Genomic DNA, 23,235 nt, shown 5'->3' on the forward strand with positions numbered 1-23,235 from the left:
GGTTGTCCAAATTGAGGCGTTAATGGGCATAAATCTCTAAAGTAGAATGGTGATGGGCCTATGCATTAGGATATTTCTGCAACTGATGCTTCTCTCCATCTCTATCGATCCCTCTGTTTTCTATCATCCCCTTCTTACCCCAATCTCTCCCTCCCTCCCCCCCTCTCTCTCTCTCTCTCTCTCTTCCCCTTTCTTCTCTCTCTCTCTCTTCCCCTTTCTTCTCTCTCTCTCTCTCTTCCCCTTTCTTCTCTCTCTCTCTCTTCCCCTTTCTTCTCTCTCTCTCTCTTCCCCTTTCTTCTCTCTCTCTTCCCCTTTCTTCTCTCTCTCTCTTTTCCCCTTTCTCCTCTCTCTCTCTTTTCCCCTTTCTCCTCTCTTTTTTCTCTCTCTCTTCCCCTTTCCTCTCTCTTTTTTCTTTCTTTCTCTCTCTCCCCCTTTTTTCTCTCTCTTCCCCTTTCCTCTCTCTCTCTCTCTCTCTCCCCCCTCTCTCTCCCCTTTCTCCTCTTTTCTTTCTCTCTCTCCCTCTCTCCCCCTTTCTTTTTTTTCTCTCTCTCTCCCCCTTTTTCTCTCTCTCTTCCCCTTTCTCCTCTCTTTTCTCTCTCTCTCTCTCCCTCTCCCTCTCCCTTTCCCTCTCTCCCTCCCCCTCTCTCCTTCCCCTCCACTCACGGACGTTAACTGAAGCCTGGTAGCCACCTTTTGTCCCTCTATGGATCCAGTGCATCGATACATGGTGTGGAACCACAACGGCAGTAATGAGCTAGTAGCGAGTTTGAGCCAGAGAACCTGCTGGGACCCCCGGTCAAGGTGCCATTGTGGATCATCAGAGCGGTGAGAGGCTCTGGATCCTGTCCGCACAGAGATTGGAAACTAGATTTCACGCCTGGAACTGTTTTCTAAATATTTCATTTTGATAAAAGATGAACAAACCAATCCTTGAGCTGGACCATCTCGTTGCATTAAGCCTTGGGGGTGTTCAGTTTGTTGACTCAAACCATCTGGTATTTTTAGCAGAATCAGATTGGACTCCCAGTGCAAGGGGCAAATGTGAAACTTCAGGGGGAATTTTAACCAACTCTCCGGGCGGGATTCCCACGGGATCGGGTGGAACCCCGGTTTTACTCCCAGGTTAAAATTGCCTCCTTTATCTCTCTCTCCTCCCCCCAGCCTCCCAAAACCCCGTCAGTTAACCCATCTCCCCCTGATGGGCTGAATTTTCCTTGTCACATAGGCTGCTAAATTGGAACATCTGGAGTCAGGATGCTTGGCAAGAGATGGGTGATTGAGTTTTTAAAAAAAGAGGTTCCAGGATCTCCCAGAAGTTGAAGATTGAGAGTCTGCCTCAGCCTTGCTGAAGAAGGGTGAAGCTGTAGGAGGAACCTTTGAAAGAACTGGTCGACCTGGGCTGTGATGATAACTTTAGAAAGAACTTGCATTTATATAGCACCTTTCACAACCTCAGGACGTCCCAAAGCGCTTCAAAGCCAATGAAAGTACTTTTGAAGTGTAGTCACTGTTGTAATGTAGGAAATGAGGAACTATCTGAGTCAAGTATTCACTTGGCCCAGTGGCAGACTCGTTGTCATGAAGGTTGACTCAAGGTGCAAGATACTACCAGGAGTTAAGCATATATTCCAGGCTGTATCCTGCATTGCTGGTGGAGATGGTAAATTGAGGCCCTGTCTGCCTTTTCGTGTGGATGTAAAAGATCCCATGACGCTTTTCAAAGGAGAGCAGGGGAGTTCTCCCCGGTGTCCTGGCCAACGTTTATCCCTCAACCAACACCACCAAAACAGATTATCTGGTCATGATCACGTTGCTGTTTGTGGGATCTTGCTGTGCGCAAATTGGCTGCCGCGTTTTCTTACATTGCAACAGTGACTACACTTCGAAAAGTGCTTCATTGGCTGTAAAGAGCTTTGGGATAAGAACAAAAGAAATAGGAGCAGGAGTAGGCCATTCGGCCCCTCGAGCCTGCTCCGCCATTCAATCAGATCGTGGCTGATCTTCGACCTCAACTCCACTTTCCCGCCCGATCCCCGAGAGTCCAAAAATCTAAGTCCTGAGGGCGTGGAAGGAGATATGCAAATGCTTTCTTAAAACTGCAAGACCAGTAGAGAGGTGTGGTGTTGGGAGAAACCAGTCTTGCAGTTGGTAGAATGTGGCCGTTCTGTTGCTTAATGTGGTGATGCCTTCAAGAACTGAATCTTCTCCCAAAACTCTCTTGATTTGGTGATTTTTCTCCTTGCCCTGTTTGGATGTCCCTGAGATTGGTAGATTTATTGTTGGGCAAGAGTATAAATGTTTACGGAACCAAGGCGGGTAGATGGAGCTAAGGTGCAGATCGGCCATGATCGAATTGAATGGCGGAATGGGCTCGAGGGGCTGAATGGCCTTCTGTTATTACTGGGGCGTACGTTGCTGTCTGAATTGGTACTGCTCCAGCTCGCGGTGTGCCACTGCACTAAAGCTGCTTTTTAACGTAGCGTTTCAGTGCCAATGGGCAGGTTTCCCGCAGGCCGAAAGCAACGCCCGATGTCAACTGAGGCCAGCGAGGCCTCCCCCCCTAGTTTCTTTCCCATTGTTTCCAGCATCGGGCCTTGAAAAGCAGAATCCGCCAGATTGTCCTGGAAGTGCGACAGGCTGCGAGACCCCGTGTTTCGGGAGCCAGAGGCCCAGGCCCCCACCCCACCTCCTCCTTTGTCCCACCGGGCCATGTGTGCGTTGCCCAATGTCGAGATTGTGGTCGGCCGCCATGGGTCCGGGTTCAAATCAACGTCTCGAGTCAGCCTCGGAAGTTCAAGTGGGTCGGTAACCAGGAGTCATGGATTGAAAATAATTGGCAAAAGAAGCAGAGGGCGAAATGGCGAGAATTTTTTCACACCGAGGGTTGTCCGGATCTGGAACGCACTTCCTGAGAAGGTGATGGAAGCAGATTCCATCGGAACTTTCCGAAGGCAGTTGGACATGTCCTTGAAGAGGACTGATTTGCAGGATTATGGGGAGGGAGAAAGCTGGGACGAAATTGGATTGCTCTTTCAAAGAGCCAGCACAGCCACGACGGGCTGAATGGCCTCCATCTGTCCTGTAAGGTTCTATGATTCCAATGCCATCTCCTCGACCCGGCTGACTTCTTGGCCAAATCTCCCATTCTTGTGCCAAATCTCTTGCGTCCGCTCTTTGGTGTTGACTTGTGCCCACTGGAAACTGGGTTGGCCTGGTCCAAACCCATTGAGACACGTCTGTCTCAGAATTGGTAGACGGGGGGGAATCTGCCTTTAGTCTGGACTGTGTTTGAACGCCAAGTCCCAGAGGTTAAAGGTCATTGTGCCAACCCACATGTACGATTCAGATACTAATGGCGGGTGGCGAGGCGTGGGAGGGTTCCCCTTTCAAGAAGCCATGCCAACTAATCGAATTACGTCAAAATTTAACGTGCGGTTGAAACTGGCTTTGACGAACGTGGTCGGCCGGGCCCCGACATGACATCCGAAACAAGAGCAGGTTTCGACATTCACTAAATGTCGCCTCACTTCACTGCCAGAGAGCCACGAGGCGGCAGGAATCCCAGCAACGTCATAAACCACTTGCCCTGCTTGGTGGGCCTGGTCGAAGGTTGCCGGAACGTTCCACCGTTTTTATTTGGGAGGTTGTCCACACAAAAAAAAAAAAAAGGGCTGGTCGGCGCCAACCCGTGTGACCAGTGGGGGCCGCGTCCCAGCTCAGACGTGCACTTGGACGATTTATCTGCACCCCATCTTCCAACTTCGAGAGGTTGGAGTCACCCCCTCGACTTGGCGACTGCTCACTCTGCAGTCCGTTTACTTCAGTCAGCAGAAACTCGGATTTTATTTTTCTTCCAGCGATGCCGCTGTTGGGAAGGACAGAAAGCAAAGTGTGAGCACCAGCCAGCTCTGGTGGTGTGTATCGACTCGAGGCTAGTCGTGAAACAGAATTGCAGACAAGTGTTTCTCTGCCTCCCCTCTGAGTTCAGTCTCTTGCTCGTTCTTCACTCGAGTGTCTGCCTCTCGCCCTCCATCACTCCGTGCGTTCTTCCCCACCCCCCGGTGTTCTCAATCTGTCTTTGTCTCTCGATCTCTTATCTCCCACTTTGCCTGGATCCTTTTCTCGCCCACGCTGTTTCCCCACTTCCCAGATCGTTCCTTGCATTCCTCACTGACGAGCATTTCCTCTCTCTCTTTGCCTCCTCCTTTCCCGAGCTCAACCTGCCTTTCTCCAGCTCTCTCTTCATCTGCTTCTCCATTTCCCCCTCCCCCCCAACTTGTCACGAACTCTCCCTCTCCCTCCGTCTCTCTCTCTCTCTCCCTCCGTCTTGCTCTCTCTCTCCCTCCTCGCTCTCTCCCTCTCCCTCTCCCTCTCCCCCTCCTCGCTCTCTCCCTCTCCCCCTCCTCGCTCTCTCCCTCTCCCCCTCCTCGCTCTCTCCCTCTCCCCCGCCTCGCTCTCTCCCTCCCGCCTCGCTCTCTCCCTCCCGCCTCGCTCTCTCCCTCCCGCCTCGCTCTCTCCCTCCCGCCTCGCTCTCTCCCTCCCGCCTCGCTCTCTCCCTCCCGCCTCGCTCTCTCCCTCCCGCCTCGCTCTCTCCCTCCCGCCTCGCTCTCTCCCTCCCGCCTCGCTCTCTCCCTCCCGCCTCGCTCTCTCCCTCCCGCCTCGCTCTCTCCCTCCCGCCTCGCTCTCTCCCTCCCGCCTCGCTCTCTCCCTCCCGCCTCGCTCTCTCCCTCCCGCCTCGCTCTCTCCCTCCCGCCTCGCTCTCTCCCTCCCGCCTCGCTCTCTCCCTCCCGCCTCGCTCTCTCCCTCCCGCCTCGCTCTCTCCCTCCCGCCTCGCTCTCTCCCTCCCGCCTCGCTCTCTCCCTCCCGCCTCGCTCTCTCCCTCCCGCCTCGCTCTCGCCCTCCCGCCTCTCCCTCCCTCCTCTCCCCCTCCCTCCCCTCCCTCCCCTCCCTCTCTCCCTCCCTCTCTCCCTCCTCTCTCTCCCTCCCTCCTCTCTCTCCCTCCCTCCTCTCTCTCCCTCCCTCCTCTCTCTCTCCCTCCCTCCTCTCTCTCTCCCTCCCTCCTCTCTCTCCCTCCCTCCTCTCTCTCCCTCCCTCCTCTCTCTCTACCTCCCTCCTCTCTCTCCCTCCCTCCTCTCTCTCCCTCCCTCCTCTCTCTCTCCCTCCCTCCTCTCTCTCTCCCTCCCTCCTCTCTCTCTCCCTCCCTCCTCTCTCTCCCTCCCTCCTCTCTCTCTACCTCCCTCCTCTCTCTCCCTCCCTCCTCTCTCTCCCTCCCTCCTCTCTCTCCCTCCCTCCTCTCTCTCCCTCCCTCCTCTCTCTCCCTCCCTCCTCTCTCTCTCCCTCCCGCCTCTCTCTCGCCCCCCTCCCTCCCGCCCCTCCCTCCCGCCCCTCTCTCGCCCCCCCTCCCTCCCGCCCCTCCCTCCCGCCCCTCTCTCGCCCCCCTCCCTCCCGCCCCTCTCTCGCCCCCCTCCCTCCCGCCTCTCTCTCGCCCCCTCCCTCCCGCCCCTCTCTCGCCCCCCTCCCTCCCGCCTCTCTCTCGCCCCCTCCCTCCCGCCTCTCTCTCGCCCCCCTCCCTCCCGCCCCTCTCTCGCCCCCCTCCCCTCCGCCCCTCTCTCGCCCCCTCCCTCCCGCCCCTCTCTCGCCCCCCTCCCTCCCGCCCCTCTCTCGCCCCCCTCCCTCCCGCCCCTCTCTCGCCCCCTCCCTCCCGCCTCTCTCTCGCCCCCCTCCCTCCCGCCCCTCTCTCGCCCCCTCCCTCCCGCCCCTCTCTCGCCCCCCTCCCTCCCGCCCCTCTCTCGCCCCCCTCCCTCCCGCCCCTCTCTCGCCCCCTCCCTCCCGCCCCTCTCTCGCCCCCCTCCCTCCCGCCCCTCTCTCGCCCCCCTCCCTCCCGCCCCTCTCTCGCCCCCCCTCTCTCGCCCCCCTCCCTCCCGCCCCTCTCTCGCCCCCCTCCCTCCCGCCTCCCTCCCTCCCGCCTCCCTCCCTCCCGCCTCCCTCCCTCCCGCCTCTCTCTCGTCTCCCTCCCCCCCGCCTCTCTCTCTCTCTCTCTCTCTCCCTCCCTCCCGCCTCTCTCTCTCTCTCTCTCTCCCTCCCTCCCTCCCGCCCCTCTCTCGCCCCCCTCCCTCCCGCCTCCCTCCCTCCCGCCTCTCTCTCGTCTCCCTCCCTCCCGCCTCTCTCTCGTCTCCCTCCCCCCCGCCTCTCTCTCTCTCTCTCTCTCTCTCTCTCTCTCTCTCTCTCTCCCTCCCTCCCTCGCAGCCCATGAATCTTTTGCCAGTGTGCGAGTAAATCATGATCAGTTCAACCTCACCGGCAAGATCTTTGAACAGAACGCCCCTCCCTGAGATTTCCTTGTCTGAGCTGGTGTTTTTTTTTTAGCAGAGTGCAATGGCCTGGCGAGAATATTTACTCCAATAGGAGGCCATTAATACAGACCCTTTCTGGGTGATGAGGCTCTTGCACATTGTCTCCATTGGTCAATTGGATACTGATTCCCACTGCTCTTGTTCTCTTTCTCTTTCTAGGTTCCTCTGGATCGTTTAACCTCTCTGGTTCTGGGGACATGTTCATGGCCATGCAGGGGTTAAATGGGGATTCATACCCAGGGGCACAGGTTAGTAACGGCCATGCTACGACAAACGGGGTGTTGTCGGGGGAAGGGGGTGCTGTTGTCCTGCAGGATTGCAATGGTTTCCCCTCCACTCCCGGTGCGGAGAGTGTCGTTACAGCAATTGGCGGGAGACGACCTCCAGGAGTCGACGGCCAATTGTGAAAGCCCTCCGGCCTTTCCTGTTGCGAAAATAAAATCACGTGCTGCTTGATCACAAAATGGCTGCCCACGGTTGCAACCGTGGGCAGCCATTTTGTGATCAAGTAGCACGTGGTTTTATTAATAGTTGTCGCCACATGGCTGGGTGGGCTGGCCCGACTTCATCCTCTTGTCCTGCCCTGAGAGAGAATCCGACAAGTCCGGCCAAGCATCCTCGGTTGTGGGGAGGCGGTGGGGGGGGAAGACGTAACTGTGGCTCAGATCAGCACATGGTGTGGTACCATCGTAGATGCAGCACAGGAGGAGGCCGTTCCGATTAGTTCCACTCCCTCCGCTCTTTCCCCAATCGCCCTGTAAGTTTTTCCTTGTTCCAGATCACAACAACTAGCCGCGTGAAAAAATATTTCTCCTCACTTCGCCTCCGGCCCATTTGCCGATCACCTTGAATCTGTGTCCTCTGGTTACCGACCCTTCTGCCGCTGGAAACAGTTTCTCCTTATTCACTCCCATCAAAACCCTTCATGATGTTGAACGCCTCGGTCAGATCTTCCCTCAACCTTCTCTGCTCGAAGGAGAACAATCCCAGCTTCTCCAGTCTCTCCCTCATCCCTGGTACCAGTCCAGCAAATCTCCTCCGCACCCTCTCTCGAGGCCTGAAGGCCAATTCCTTCCGCGTAGGGTTGCCAAATCTGACTGGCCGTAATCCTGGAGGGTTTCATCACATGACCTCCTGCCCCGCCCCCATTCTCCCCCCCGCCCCATTGGTCGCCCGACATGTCCATCCTCATAGTGTCCCACCTTCCCAAGGCTGATCATTACCCCATTGGATGATCCTTGACTGTCAGTCAAGTAGCCACCTCCGCCCCCACCTCCATGTCTGATTTTTATAACCATTAAACAAAAGTTTTCAAAGAAAATATTTTTTAAAAACACCATTTTAAATTTATTGCCCCTATGACTTTTTTTCCAAGGACAGCAAGTGTCCTGGAGAAATGTCTTTAATTCCCGGAGATTCCGGGACAGTCCCACTTGTGTGCGCTGACCTCAGTCAGTAATTGGGAACTGCATTTTGCCTGAATGTTCTTGGTCGAATGAAGGAGGGGAGGGGGGGAGAGGAATCGGTCACTCTCCACTGACCTCTGACCCTTTTACTGGACGGGGAATGTGCACGCGGACAGACTCCAGCTCGGCCGTGACGCCTGAGAATGGGAACGTGAACTGTGTGGGGGGGCGGGGCACGGGTGACCTGTGACCTCTTCTCCGTGGAGCAGCGCCAAGCGTCCAGTTCAATGTCCGCAAACTTGCGTCTCTCTCTCTCTCTCTCTCTCTCTCTCTCTCGCTGTCTCTCGAAACGACACCTTTGTGAAGTTGCCTGGGTGGGTGAGGGCAGGATATCGAGATCTCGTAAAGGCCATTGTTAAATCTTGCTTTGCAGATAGAGTCACTTCGCCACTCACTGAACCAGACCGGGGCCTACGGAGACGGACTGGGTGCGAATCAGATGTACAGTCCACGGGATGTGAGGGTAGGTGAATCGATCCTCTGGCCCCTGTGGGTGGGGGTGGCGGTGGTTCGGGGTTAAATCGGGGTTAGGGGGGGGGTTGGTGACCGAACTATACAAATCTGCAAGGACTTTGAAGCGGACTTACCTTTTTTTTTAACCCCCTAAATATAAATGAGCTCCCAGGCCCTTTAAGAACTCCTGGCTTCTCCAACACTGGAATATAATGTGGGGAAATGTGAAGTCGTCCACTTTGGGAGGAAAAATAAAAAAGCAAAATATTATTTGAATGGAGAAATACTACAAAATGCTGCGGTACAGAGGGATCTGGGTGTCCTCGTACATGAAACACAAAAAGTCAACATACAGGTGCAGCAGGTAATCCGGAAGGCAAACGGAATATTGGCCTTTATTTCTAGGGGGATGGAGTATAAAAGCAGGGAAGTCATGCTACAACTGTACAGGGTGCTGGTGAGACCACACCTGGAGTACGACGTACAGTTCTGGTGCCCTTATTTAAGGAAGGACATACTCGCATTGGAGGCAGTTCAGAGAAGGTTCACTAGGTTGATTCCGGGTATGCAAGGGTTGTCTTATGAGGAAAGATTGAACAGGTTGGGTCTATACTCACTGGAGTTTAGAAGAATGAGAGGAGATCTTATTGAAACATACAAGATTCTGAGGGGACTCGATAGGGTAGATGCTGAGAGGATGTTACCCCTCATGGGGGAATCTAAAACTAGGGGGCATAGTCTCAGAATAAGGGGTCGCCCGTTTAAGATGGAAATGAGGAGGAATTTCTTCTCCCAGAGGGTCGTGAATCTTTGGAATTCTTTACCCAAAAATCTGTGGAGGCCGAGTCATTGAATACATTCAAGGCTGAGTTAGACACATTTTTGATCAGCGTGGGAGTCAAAGGATATGGGGAAAGGGCGGGAAAGTGGAGTTGAGGTAAAAATCAGATCAGCCATGATCTCATTCAATGGCGGAGCAGGCTCGAAGGGCCGAATGGCCTACTCCTGCTCCTATCTCTTATGGTCCCATCAAGACCAGTACCAGTTCATCCCTGGTCATTAAGTACGGGCAGCTCTCCCATGGCATTGCTCCATCAGAGGTGGTGGTTTTTTTTTATAACAATAATAAGTGACGGGGAATGTGTGACAGGAAGTAATTGTGACATTTCCAGGAAGTGCACATCTTATGTTCTAATACCAGTGGATCTCCCTTGGTTTTGCTTGTAGTAAGTTGCAGAATGAGCTCTGTGTTTTCCCTGTGTCTTAAGGGGTGACCTGATTGAGGTGTTTAAAATGTTCAAAGGATTCGCTAGGTAGATGCAGAGAAACTATTTCCTCTGGTGGGGGAGTCAAGAACAAAGGCGGGGGAGCATAATCTTAAAAATTAGGGCTAGGCCATTCAGGAGCGAAACCAGAAAGCACTTTTTCACACCAAGGGCAGTGGAGATCTGGAACTCCCTCCCCCCAAAAGGCGATGGGTGGATATCGGGGGAGGGGGGGGGGGTCAGTTGGAGCTTTCAAGACTGATTAGAGATTTTTGTTAAGGGTATCGAGGGATTATGGAGCAATGGCAGGTAAGTGGAGTTGAGGTGCAGGTCAGCCATGATCTAATTGAATAGCAGAGCAGGCCCGAGGGGCTGAATGGCCTCAAATTCCTCACATTACTCTGTTACCTGTCTGTGTTGCCATCTAGCAGTGTTCTCTTGTAGCTCCTTGTCTTAAGACCGTAAGAGGTAGGAGCAGGAGTAGGCCATTCGGCCCCTCGAGCCTGCTCCGCCATTTAATGAGATCACGGCTGATCTGATTTTTTGCCTTTCCCGCCTTTTCCCCATATCCTTTGACTCCCTCGCTGATCAAAAATATCTTGTCTCTCTTTGACTCTTCTGCCTCCCACAGTTTCTCGTCGTTTTGCCCATTGTGTTCTTATTGTTTCGCGTTCTCTTCGCCCTCTTCCCGTCTCCGAGTGCTTCCCTCCCCGTTCCCTTCCCTCACCCATTGCTCCCCTCTGACTTTGTTTGTGTTGTTTGCCGGACGACCTGTTCTCCTCCTCCTCCTCCTCCTCCTCCTCCTCCTTTGCCTTGTCTCTGGAAGTCCTTGTCTCCCCTGTCTGACCGCCTTCCCCCTGTTTTTTTTTTCCCCGCCCTTCGGGTCAAAGTTCGTGAGGCCTTGTCCCATCTTCCTTGGCTTCTCCCCCCACCCCCCCATTCTCCATCAGTGCGTCATTGGGAATAGATTCTCAACATGCCGCCCAGGCGTAAAGTTGATTGCGGATCAGCTGCCCATTATTGAAACCGCCCCGATTTTCAATTCCATTGGTCTGGGGATCGGGCTCCATGGACTGGCCACGGGGAGGCTGGATATAAAGCAGCGGGAAGGATGGCGACTTATGGCCTCTCGGGAAGCGGCAGGAACGCATGTCGGAGGAACAGCAGCGCCACTTTACGTTTGGAGGATCAAAAGACACCCCAGGCCGTCCCAAAGCGTTTCGCAGCCAATGAAGCCCTCTCGAGGCGCCGTCACTGTTGCATTGTGGGAAAGGCGGCAGCCATTTTTTGCGCTCAGCCAGCTCCCAGGAGCAGCAACAAGATAAACGAGCAGATAATCGGAATGGCCGTGGGGGAGGGAGCAAATTTTGGTTGAGGCGCAATACAAATAACAAAAGGAGCATGAACGCAGGCGTTTTATTAGCCGTGAGGCAACAATTCGAGCAAGGTTTTGTTGCAGGAAAATTATGGCAGCTAAATGGAGCGCGGATGACGGAGGCCGCAGTTAATTTCGAACTGAGCTTCTGCACCCAGGCGGGGGGGTACAGAGATCGAGAGATTTTTTCTGTGCCTTTTTTTTTTAGTCCGGAATCTGCAATGAATGGAACTTATTTCCGCTGGTCGGGGAGTCTGTAACTAAAGGACGCAAATTTAAGATGGTCACCGAAAGCCCGAAGGGAGAGGTCGGGAGAATATTTTCCTCCTCCCGTCCTCTGCTACGGGAAGTCGGATATCTGAGCTGCAACGGTGGCGGAGGCAGAATCCGTAGCGGCTTTCCAAAGGGAAGTGGATGAATATTGGAATAGCAAGAATGTGAAAGGGTCAGGGCAATGAGACTCGTCGATTAGCTCCTTCAGAGAGTTGGCACAGGCAACGACGGGCCGAATGGCCGCCTTCTGTTCTGTTAAACCTTATGATTTGGTCAAATGAAGGACTTGGGTATGTGTGGTCAATGAGGGAAAAGTCTCTCTCTTTTCCCCACTGGATAGGCTGAAGGCATTCCAGCTTCTGACTGGGCTGATGGGACGAGAGACAGTCCTTGGTTATTGGGCCTGGACGCGCACAGTAAGGTTTCTTGTGGGCTGCGGTAGTTCAAACATGATTGATGAGACTGGATTGTTTTTGTGTCGGAATCCAATCGTGCTTCACGATTTTAGAAAAAGAAAAACCACTTGTCTCCTCAATCAGTTCTTATCTGAAGTGTCATGTGTGGAGACAGACTGCCCTGGGTTCGGACAAGGCAGACAACTTTTTCCATGTTGAGGAGATATTTGCTTCTCTTCGTTCAAAAAATTAGACTTCAATCGGCATGAGCCGTGGCTCGGCGGGCAGCACTCTCGCCTCTGAGTCAGAAGGTTGTGGGTTCAAATCCCACTCGGGCACCAAACTCTAGGTGCCGTCTTACGGATGAGACGTTAAATCGAGGCCTCGTCTGCCCCTCTCGGCTGGATGTAAAAGATCCCTATTTCGAAGAAGAGCAGGGGGAGTTCTCCCCGGTGTCCTGGGGCCGATATTTATCCCTCAACCAACATCACCAAAAAGAGATTATTTGGTCGTCATTGTATTGCTGTTTGTGGGATCTTGCTGTGCGCAAAATCGGCCGCTGCGTTTCCTACGTTACAACGGTGACTACACTTTTTGAAAAAAATACTTAATTGGCCGTAAAGCGCTTTGGGGCGTCCTGAGGTTCGTGAAAGGCGCTATATAAATGCAAGTCTGCCTTTTGAAGCTCAGAATCGTCCACTGTCCTCCCCCGCCTCAATCAATCCAGACGGAATTGCTTGGCGAACCTAGAATCGTGGAACGATTCAGCACAGAAGGAGGCCGTTCGGCCCCTCGTGCCTGTGCCGGCTCTTTGGTGGAGTTAGCCAATTAGTCCCACTCACCCACTCTTTCCCCGTAGCTCTGCAATTTTTTCCCCTTCAAGTATTTATCCAATTCCCTTTTGAAAGTTGCTATTGAATCTGCTTCCACCGCCCTTTCAGGCAGCGCGTTCCAGATCATAACAACTCGCTGTGTTTAAAAAATTGTTTCCTCATGTCGCCTCTGACTCTTTTACCGATCACCTCAAACCTGTGTCCTCTGGTTACCGACCCTCCAGCCACTGGAAACAGTCTCTCCTTATTTACTCTATCAAAACCATTCATGATTTTGAACCCCTCCACCAAATCTCCCCTTAACCGTTTCTGCTCGAGGGAGAACAACCCGGTTTCTCCAGTCTCTCCACGTAACTGAAGTCCCTCATCCCTGGTACCATTCCAGCAAATCTCCTCTGCACCCTCTCCAAGGGCATGGACATCCTTCCTAAAGTGTGGTGCCCAGAATTGGCCACAATACTCCAGCTGAGGGCCTAACTAGTGTTTTATAAAGGTTAGTCCTCTATTCTTAACCAATTTTTTTTTCTCCCCCTCAAACACCCAAACCCCTCTCCCCACTTCCAGGCTAATGGAGGCTGGCAGGACGCAGCCACCCCCTCGTCTGTGACATCGCCAACAGAAGGTCCCGGAAGCGTACACTCTGATACCTCCAACTGATCTCCTCGCAACGAAAACCATTCCCTGATCCAATGGGCTTTCTCCAACGTTGACCAAGAGGAGGAAAAAAAGAGAAAAGAGGAAGAAGAAAAAGGGGGGGTGATGTTAATCCTAACCAATCACCTTATGTTTTACTGTAAAACCTTTGACTTCAGTGTGATGGTTAAAGGAAAGGCTGCTATTTTATACACACAAAAAAAAAATGTCACAAACTTCTGGGCAAGGCTTCTTTTAGATGCACCGTTTTCTCGGTAATGGTGACGGACCTCCGGTTCACGCCGCCAGTCTCTGCCGCCGCGCGTCTCTGGCCTGAATTCAGTCACTTCCCGATCCCCGGGCAGCCGAACCCTTCCAGCATTCGAACTTGGGGAGCGGTCGCGTCCCCTCGCGGCGGCCAGGACGTTGCCTGCAGTCGGGGAGTGACGCTGCCGCGCTCCAGCGGTTGCCGTGGAAACCTGTCCGTGGCGGTGATGGTGGAGGCGGGTGTGGGATTTCTGGAGGCCCGGCAGTGAGTGGGTGAGTGAGTGAGTGAGAGAGAGAGAGAGAGAGTTGCTCGGTAACCTCGTGAGACAGTCTGTACGAGTGAGTGTGCGTGCGTGCTTTGTTCGTTTCCTTTTTTTTTTCCTGAATCTTCTACATTTTTAATTAACTGTTTTTGGAGGGATATTGTGATTCGAGATACTTTAATGGGAGGGTCACTATTAATCCAACTGGTGAAGGACTTAGTGCAGACAAGAGGGATATGGTCAGTGGTTCTGCAGTTGAATGAGTTGTTCCTGTATTTGGCTAAATATGATTGTTGCAATTAGCATTAAGGGTTAAGAGAAGTTTGTGTCATGAATTGGATAAGGAAAGAGCGCTCTCTCTCTCTCGTGTTTTCTCTCTCTCTCGTGTTTTCTCTCTCTCTCGTGTTTTCTCTCTCTCTCGTGTTTTCTCTCTCTCTCGTGTTTTCTCTCTCTCTCGTGTTTTCTCTCTCTCTCGTGTTTTCTCTCTCTCTCGTGTTTTCTCTCTCTCTCGTGTTTTCTCTCTCTCTCGTGTTTTCTCTCTCTCTCGTGTTTTCTCTCTCTCTCGTGTTTTCTCTCTCTCTCGTGTTTTCTCTCTCTCTCGTGTTTTCTCTCTCTCTCGTGTTTTCTCTCTCTCTCGTGTTTTCTCTCGTTTTCTCTCATGTTTTCTCGCTCTCTCTCGTTTTCTCGCTCTCTCGTTTTCTCTCATGTTTTCTCGCTCTCTCTCGTTTTCTCGCTCTCTCTCGTTTTCTCTCTCTCTCGTTTTCTCTCTCTCTCTCTCTCGTTTTCTCTCTCTCTCTCTCTCTCTCGTTTTCTCTCTCTCTCGTTTTCTCTCTCTCTCTCTCTCTCGTTTTCTCTCTCTCTCTCTCGTTTTCTCTCTCTCTCTCTCGTTTTCTCTCTCTCTCGTTTTCTCTCTCTCTCGTTTTCTCGCTCTCTCGTTTTCTCGCTCTCTCGTTTTCTCGCTCTCTCGTTTTCTCGCTCTCTCGTTTTCTCGCTCTCTCGTTTTCTCGCTCTCTCGTTTTCTCTCTCGTGTTTTCTCTCTCATTTTCTCTCATGTTTTCTCGCTCTCTCTCGTTTTCTCTCTCTCGTTTTCTCGCTCTCTCTCTCGTTTTCTCGCTCTCTCTCTCGTTTTCTCGCTCTCTCTCTCGTTTTCTCTCTCTCTCTCTCTCGTTTTCTCTCTCTCTCTCTCTCTCTCGTGTTTTCTCGCTCTCTCTCTCTCTCTCGTGTTTTCTCGCTCTCTCTCTCTCTCATGTTTTCTCGCTCTCTCTCTCGTTTTCTCTCTCTCTCTCTCTCTCTCGTTTTCTCTCTCTCTCTCTCTCTCTCGTTTTCGTATTCGAGCAAATTTGCCCCATAAAACTGGATGTTTTTAAAAACTGATGTTTTGTTTGTTTTGGGGTAATAGTTGCTTTAAAGGCCAGACTCTGCTGCTTGGGACATGTGAGCGAGTGTATCTTCATAAAATAAGAGTTCCTACAGCATAGTTTAATTTAGGAGCGATTTTTGTTTTAAATTGAGGAAACCTGTTTTATTTTTGAATACTTTTTTTATATATATATATAAAAAAAAATACAGACCTGGAACCACCGTAAGCGTGTGTGTTTGAAGGCAATGAGATTGCAAATCTCTTGTGTACACTTTAAAAAAAAAGTTCACAAATGATATGTTCCCTGGTAAACGTGTGTGACCTTTTAGTTCAGAACTGTGACCTTTGACCGCAGCCTAGAATGACAGGTTGAAAATTTCTGTCTTTCTTTCTGTCTTTCCTTTCCTTCTGTCCTTTCTTTCCTTCTGTCCTTTCTTTCCTTCTGTCCTTTCTTTCCTTCCGTCCTTTCTTTCCTTCCGTCCTTTCTTTCCTTCCGTCCCTCCTTTCTTTCCTTCCCTCCTTTCTTTCCTTCCCTCCTTTCTTTCCTTCCCTCCTTTCTTTCCTTCCCTTCCCTCCCCCCGATGGAGAATCTTGGCTCACCAGCATGAACTCAAAAGCACAAAACTGCTCAACCTCTGGACTAGTTGTCCCGTTCGGAGAGACTACAGGTGTAGCTGGTATGAGGGGGGGTTGCGGGAGTAGGGTGAGCTCACAGTGCAAGCTTAGGTAGTTAACACAGCGATGCTCTTATTTTCTGGCCTGCACTGGTGATGAACAGAGTTCCATCTCCGCCATATGGGACAATGAGTCGACACCTCAAGGCTGCCTCCTGGGGTTACTTTGGAGGGGGGGAGTTGCGGTGTCTGGAATGAGAGACTGGTGATCGTCCAGTTCTTTTCCGCTAGGTCCTACAAGGGTTGTTAACCCTCCAGGTATGTCCTAGAGTCTCCGAGAATTAAGAGGTTGACCACTTGCAAACTCTGGAGAACAATCATGGGGCGTTTTTTTTTCACTTACTTTGACCATTCGTGTTTATCAGTTTTTACAAATATTGGATACAACGGGGGTGGGGAAGAGAAGGTTTGCTCAGCCATCAGTCAAAGGTCATCCATTCAGTTAGCGAGTGTCTGTTCGTTTCTCATTTGGCGGTGGGCGACCATTGGAGGGAGCGTGGAGGTGGGGGGGGTGGGGGGGGCCATGCGTCCGACCAGAGTTGGCGAACCACATGAACGCCATGCGGGCCCAAGAGAGTCTACCGCCAGTCGGGTGAGGCCGCCGATTGGCATCGTTCTTGCTCAACCCAGCTCATGGGAGAAAGTTGCCCACTGGCTGGAGGAATATGGACTCCTTTTGAGCTGCATGTATGGCTAGTAGAACGAGAGAGCGTGGTAGCCCGAGGGAAATGGGCTTGGTTTTTTTTTGTTGAAAAAAAAGCAAGTTATCCCATAAGCAGAGTGAGCAATCAACGAGTCAGATCGATGGGGATTTGTGACATTATCTTTCTGTTTCTTTTAAAATGACCCATACAGTTGATTGCTAGCCCATGAACAGGTGATATATATATAAATATATCTCCCTATCTATTCTTAAAATGCTTCAAAACCACAAAGGGGCAGATACTAGTTTGCATTTATGTATTTAAAGAAAATAATCGGGGGGAGTCTTTGTTGCGTTCTAAGGTTTGTTCACACACTGAAGACTTGCGGTTTTACAGTGAGGTTTTTAACACTGCGTTTTAGTTGTGCCAACTTGGGAGGCACAGTGTATATACTGTAGAAAGGAGTATTTGTACATGACTTGCCAATCAAAAAAAAAATAAAAAATAAAACAGCTTTATTACCTCATGCAAGCTCATATAAACCAATAGAATTACTACATGTTCTACCAGTTTAGACTACCCACATACTACCTCTGACAACATTCTCACTAGAAAATCTTTTTGTTTTTGTCTTTTTTTTCTTTAAAGTGTTATTCAGGTCAGCACAAAATTGCAGTGTAATCTTTATTTGACGGGCTGGAAAGAGAATCGTTCTGTGATATCGACTGTAGTAGGCTGATTCCTTCTTATGATATATTATATTTTTTAAGTGTGAATCGAAGACCAATTTTTAATGATTTTGTGACCAGTTTTCAAATGTTACTTGAAGGGGCACTGTCATCGTGGATCCTTGGCTTTAAGAGACTCATCAAGTGCGACAGATCGATTTGAGGGAAAATGTGCTTGATCTCTTCAGTATTTGTTCCAAAGAAAAGCGCACATTTTTTTCATTTAAGCATCGAGTTCCTGCTCTTAGTCTTCAAAGATACAATTCAGGCCATATCCTTGAAACTTAGACATAAACTGTTCTCCAACTTTGGTCGCTCCCCGTCGCACTTGGCCCTTAAAGTTAGTCGATGATGTGTAGGCCAAGCCGTTCCTGATGACAGTGGCCCCTTTAATTGTGGGTGGGTAGAGGGCGCTGGGCCTGATTTTCACCTTCAGCGCCCGGGCGCGAGAGCTTTGCCCGGTAAGCAATGCCCATTGCAGATCTGGGCATAGACTGCCCTTGATTTTTAAAAATTGATGGATGGTAAATTATTGGGCCCAAGTTTTGAGAATGGATGCTCCTGGGTGAGTGAGGCTCTGAACACTGGGCATTGAAGAGAAACCTGCCCTCGTATCTCCAGACCTTTTTATAGGGTGGGGGGGAAGTTGGACATAAAAGAGGTCTCCTGGAATTGTGGGTTTGGTGGTCAGATTGGAGTTGGTGATGAGCGGTCTCCTCACTACTGGCTATTTTGAGGTCCTCAAACTACAATGTTCTCTCACCTGGTCAGCTGGAGGGAGTCTTGGGGGATCAACCTTTGGGATTGAGCAACTGGGAAGATGTCGGGAGCAGAGGAAACGAAAGCCCGTCCCCCATTCCCCCACCCTACCCCAGCTCTTTGGGAGGGTCTCCCTTGGTTCTGAAAGAGATACCTCCTGCTAACCAAAGGAGAAGGAGCTGCGGGGATGTGCGAGAGAAGGAATAGAAGTTGATGCTACATTACATCGTGTTATTGGAGGAAAGAGCAGGAGGGAGTCGGACTTATTGGTTGCTCGTTCAAAGAGCGCAGGAGCGATGGACCCAAATTGCCTCCTGTGCTGTAGCATTCTACGATTCGATATTATCAGGCGGCAGGATCTCTTTGCGCTCAGTACAGCTGATGCTGCTAAACAGCCCCAGAGAGGACGAAATGGCCTATAAAATTCAAGTCTTTAAAAGTGTAAATAACAGGAACCAGGAGGAGATGACTGGGCAAAGATGGTGCAGGGTTGGGGGGTCAGTCGAGAAGTTCTCACGTAGAATCAGTTCCGAGAGTATCCTGACCGGATTGCCATGGTAACCTAGTCCCTTTTACAGACGCATGGGGCTTGAGCAGTGAAGCAACAAAATGGCGCCTTGCTCTGCCGACCGCCTCCATTTTTAAAATGCACGCCAGTGCCAGAGACACCACGAGGCCGCAGTCCTGGGGCTTTCAAATCCTGTTTCGTGTTGGCCTACTGTGAGGACAGCTAACTCCTCGTGGCCCGTTGCTGGTGTTAAGTTCGGACGGGCATTTAGTCGAGATGGGCACACCTGACTACTTCCCGTTTGTAGTAAAGTGTCTCGTGGAGCCCGAGTTCCTCTTGAGGCTGGGCTGCAGACCTGACGGCAATTTTAAAAAAATAAATAATGAAGTGAAAGGTTGCAAATGAGATTGCCTGCCCTCCTTCCAATGGAAGCAGGCTGAAAGTCTTCCCAGGATTGTAAACAGGGGCCCCCCTTTCGAAAACTCTACTCAAAACAGAGAGAATGGGAGAGGTTGGGTCGGGACAAGTTGGGGGGGAGGAGGAGGAGGAGGAGGAGGTGGGGGAAGACAAGAATGGAGCCCCTTTTGAACACATTGGAGCAGAAACTAATCCGCTGCCTTGGGGCAGCACATTTATTCCCCCTCCTCCTCCTCCTCCATCCAAGACAAAAACATTTCTCTTCAGGAGCCGGAGGATGGCAGGCACGAGGTTGCTTTGTGAACTGTGGCAGTGTGAACAGACTTGACGTCCCCTGATTTTGGGGGGGGAAAGGGGGTGAGGAGGAGGAGGAGGGGCAGGCTTGAAGGATGCCTCGATCGCTGTCTCTGGCCGATGATGTCTTGCTTTGATTTGAAACTCTTAAATCTGTTCTGCCGTTCTTTTTTTAAAAAAAAAAGTTTTCTTTTCCTTCTGGTTTTGATGTATTCTGTGTATGCTTTATAATATGAATGTGCACATTTTTTTTTTAAGAAAAGGAAAAAATCAATAGTAACAGAGAATGGGTTGTGGTTCTAGCTTAAATTTCTAATTTCAAACGGTCTTTAGTGAGATGGAGTCCCCACCCCCCGGACCCCTGTTTTTTTTTTCTTTTTGCAGAGTGCGGGCTCTGGTCACAAAGCAAGTATCACGTCTGTCCACCTCTCGTCCCCCCGTCCCCCAAATCCCTCCGCCCGCTTTCTGTCGGACGCTTCCAAATGCCTGCCAGTCAGGAATCGTTTGAAGAACGGTGGGGGAATGGGGTTGAGGGGGGCGCGCGAGTGTAATCTGCCCCCTTCCCCCTCACATTTAGGAATCTTGACCTTTTGGTGATCTTGAAGTGGTGGCTTTTTAAAAGATGATTTTTCGGGAAGGAGAAATCTTAAGGAGAAACCTCCACGTGATTTGATTTGACGAAGCTGTTTGCCAAAAGTGTACTTTTTCTTTTTGAAACAAATAAGGTTTGACGTGCAGGGGGGATTCTGAGGAAAGCAGAATCTGTCTCTTTAAGAGTTATGCTGCCATTCTGTGCTGCTAAGTAACCGTAATTGCTTTCAATAAACTTTACTGTTCCATGCAATTTTTTTTTGTGTTTTGTTAAAGCAGTTTTTTTTTTTCTGTTGTTTCAAATGTTGAATTTACTTTCCGGCCATTGGATCGAAAGTCACTAAAATGAACCAATTTACCAAAATGTTCATGTCCCACATTGGAGTGTAGACGCTGCCAGTTGTTGGAGGGAAAATCATTCAATAGACTTTCAGCATCGCTGCCCCTCTCCTCCCCCTCGCTCCTCTCTCTATTCTCCCCCTTCTCGTGCCCTCGCTCCACTCCAATCTCATCCCCCCCTTCTCGTCCCCTCTACCCTCGCTCCTCTCTCCATTCTCTCCCCTCTCCTCCCCCTCGCTCCACTCTCCTCCTCCCCTTCTCATCCCCACTCCCCTCGCTCCTCTCTCCATTCTCTCCCCTCTCCTCCCCCTCGCTCCACTCTCCTCCTCCCCTTCTCGTCCCCTCTACCCTCGCTCCTCTCTCCATTCTCTCCCCTCTCCTCCCCCTCGCTCCACTCTCCTCCTCCCCTTCTCATCCCCACTCCCCTCGCTCCTCTCTCCATTCTCTCCCCTCTCCTCCCCCTCGCTCCACTCTCCTCCTCCCCTTCTCGTCCCCTCTACCCTCGCTCCTCTCTCCATTCTCTTCCCCTCTCCTCCCCCTCGCTCCACTCTCCTCCTCCCCTTCTCATCCCCGCTCCTCTCTCCATTCTCTTCCCCTCTCCTCCCCCTCGATCCACTCTCCTCCCCTTCTCATCCCCACTCCCCTCGCTCCTCTCTCCATTCTCTCCCCCTCTCCTCCCCCTCGCTCCACTCTCCTCCTCCCCTTCTCATCCCCGCTCCCCTCGCTCCTCTCTCCATTCTCTTCCCCTCTCCTCCCCCTCGCTCCACTCTCCTCCCCTTCTCATCCCCGCTCCCCTCGCTCCTCTCCATTCTCTTCCCCCCCCCCCCAGTCCCCTCTGCCCCTCGCTCCGTCCCATTCTCTCCCTCCCTTCTCCTCCCCTCTGCCCCCGCTCCCCTCGCTCCTCTCCATTCTCTTTTCCCCCCCCCCCTTCTCATCCCTTCTGCCCCTGCTCCCCTCGCTCCTCTCCACTCTCTTCCCCTCCCTTCTCGTCCCCGCTCCCCTCGCTCCTCTCTATTCTCTTTCCCCCCCCTTCTCACCCCCTCGCTCCTCTCTGTTCTCTTTCCCCCCTTCTCGTCCCCTCTCGCCCCTCTCCACTCTCTCCCCTGCTGTGTGTAGAGGGCAAATTATGGGACTATGAGGAAATACTCCCTTGTTGGCCTGGAGAATTGCCCGGTGGGAGTGGGTTTCTGGAGTGTGTAACTTTGGGACCTCCCTGTGGTTTTGAGCCATCTCTTTCACCAACTAGTGGGCAGTTTTTGGTACAAATCACAGCATTAGCTTATCTCCATGTCTCCCACATGTCAGACTGGTCAAAAAAGTACAAGGGAGAGTGGCAATTTGGATCCAAAATTGGCTCAGTGGCAGGAAGCAAAGGGTAATGGTGGAGGGTATTTTGTGCCTGGAAGGCTGTTTCCAGTGGGGTTCTGCAGGGCTCAGTCCTAGGTCCCTCGCATTTCATGATATATATTAATGATTTGGACTTGAATGTAGGGGGCATGATTAAGAAGTTTGCAGATGATACAAAAATTGGCCGTGTGGTTGATAGTGGGGAGGAAAGCTGTGGACTGCAGGAAGATATCAATGGACTGGTCAGGTGGGCAGAAAAATGGCAAATGGAATTCAATCCGGAGAAGTGTGAGGTAATGCATTTTGGGAGGGCAAACAAGGCAAGGGAGTACACAATAAATGGGAGGATACTGAGAGGTGTAAAGGAAGTGAGGGACCTTGGAGTGCATGTCCACAGATCCCTGAAGGTAGCAGGACAGGTAGATAAGGTGGTTAAGAAGGCGTATGGAATACTTTCCTTTATTAGCCGAGGCATAGAATGTAAGAGTAGGGAGGTTATGCAGAACTGTATGAAACACTGGTTAGGCCACAGCTTGAGTACTGCGTACAGTTCTGGTCACCACATTACAGGAAAGATGTAATTGCACCAGAGAGGGTACAGAGGAGATTTACGAGGATGTTGCCAGGACTGGAGAATTTTAGCTATGAGGAAAGATTGGATAGGCTGGGGTTGTTCTCCTTGGAACAGAGGAGGCTGAGGGGAGATTTAATTGAAGTATACAAAATTGAGAGGCCTAGATAGAGTGGATAGGGAGGACCTATTTCCCTTAGCAGAGAGGTCAATAACCAGGGGGTATAGATTTAAAGTAATTGGTAGAAGGATTAGAGGGGAGCTGAGGAGAATTTTTTTTCACCCAGAGGGTGGTGGGGGTCTGGAACTCACTGCCTGAAAGGGTGGGAGAGGCAGAAACCCTCAACTCATTTAAAAAGTACCTGGATGTGCACCAGAAGTGCCGTAACCTACAAGGTTATGGACCAAGTGCTGGAAAGTGGGATTAGGCCGGGTGGCTCATTTTTGGCTAGCACGGACACGATGGGCCGAATGGCCGCCTTTCTGTGCCGTAAATTTTCGATGATTTTTATTTTTATTTTTTCCTTCAAGATTTTTTTTTTAATAAACTTTTTGTGGAGTGCTGGGTGGGGAAAACGGGAAAGAGTAGGAAGCCTAAACGCAGGCCCACCTGGCCAGACCCAGTCACCAACTCGAGTGTCCCAAGGCAACCGGATGGCAATGTCCACTCCCTCCAGATCAGAGGACGCTCGGCTGGAGTCTGTGACACCGATCCCCTCCCCACCGTACGTTGTCAGTCTCCGAACGAAACATGGGGTCTGTCTCATTGCTGATCTGTAAACCAATTGCTTTGTGGCTTCGAGCTGATGCCAATCTAAAGTCCCCATCTCTGGCGGGGCTGCAGAATCACCAATGGTGGGGCGGGGACAAGCTCCAGTCATGTCTGAGCAGCAAGAAGCCTCTCGTTCATCCCAGGAACAAAGGGAGGCCTGTTAGAAGACGGTTAACAGGCTGACCTTTCACCTCCAGGGCCTGGTTCACCTCCAGCCCAGACGACACAGAATGACCCACTTTTATTTCTGTCTGCTGGCCGTAAAGGCTCTCCGGAATTCAGCGGGCTGTCTGAACCCAGCTCCCAGCGTAACGCGCCTCTTAATTCAGCAATAAGTTGGTTAATTTGACTTGGGGGGGGTGGGGGGTGAGAGAGAGAGGCCGTAACAACAGTTGGTGTTGGGAATGGAGATGTCCCTACGTTCCGAAGTTGAGGTTAGGGCAGATCAGAGAGAACTTTACTCCGCGGCTGTCTGGGCTGCACTGGGTCTGGGAGCGGTCAACAACGAAAGGGAAAGTTTTCCTTTCCCCTCACTGACGTTCAACGAAGTAGCCATTTTGGAAGAGCATTTGGGGGGGGGGGAGGGGGGGGAGGAGAAAGAGCGCCCGAGGCAGTAATTTTAACCTAAACCCTATGTATCTTGTGACCAAAATTA

General features: G+C 51.4%; 1 pseudogene; it reads left to right on the forward strand.

The window, feature by feature from the left end:
• The window catches only part of LOC137304995 (pre-B-cell leukemia transcription factor 2-like), a 34,506-nt pseudogene extending 14,702 nt beyond the window's left edge, over nt 1–19,804 (forward strand).
• Nucleotides 19,805–23,235: the final 3,431 nt, after the last annotated feature.

The sequence above is a fragment of the Heptranchias perlo genome, chromosome 39 (genome assembly GCF_035084215.1).
Source record: "Heptranchias perlo isolate sHepPer1 chromosome 39, sHepPer1.hap1, whole genome shotgun sequence".
Taxonomy (NCBI): Eukaryota; Metazoa; Chordata; class Chondrichthyes; order Hexanchiformes; family Hexanchidae; genus Heptranchias; species Heptranchias perlo.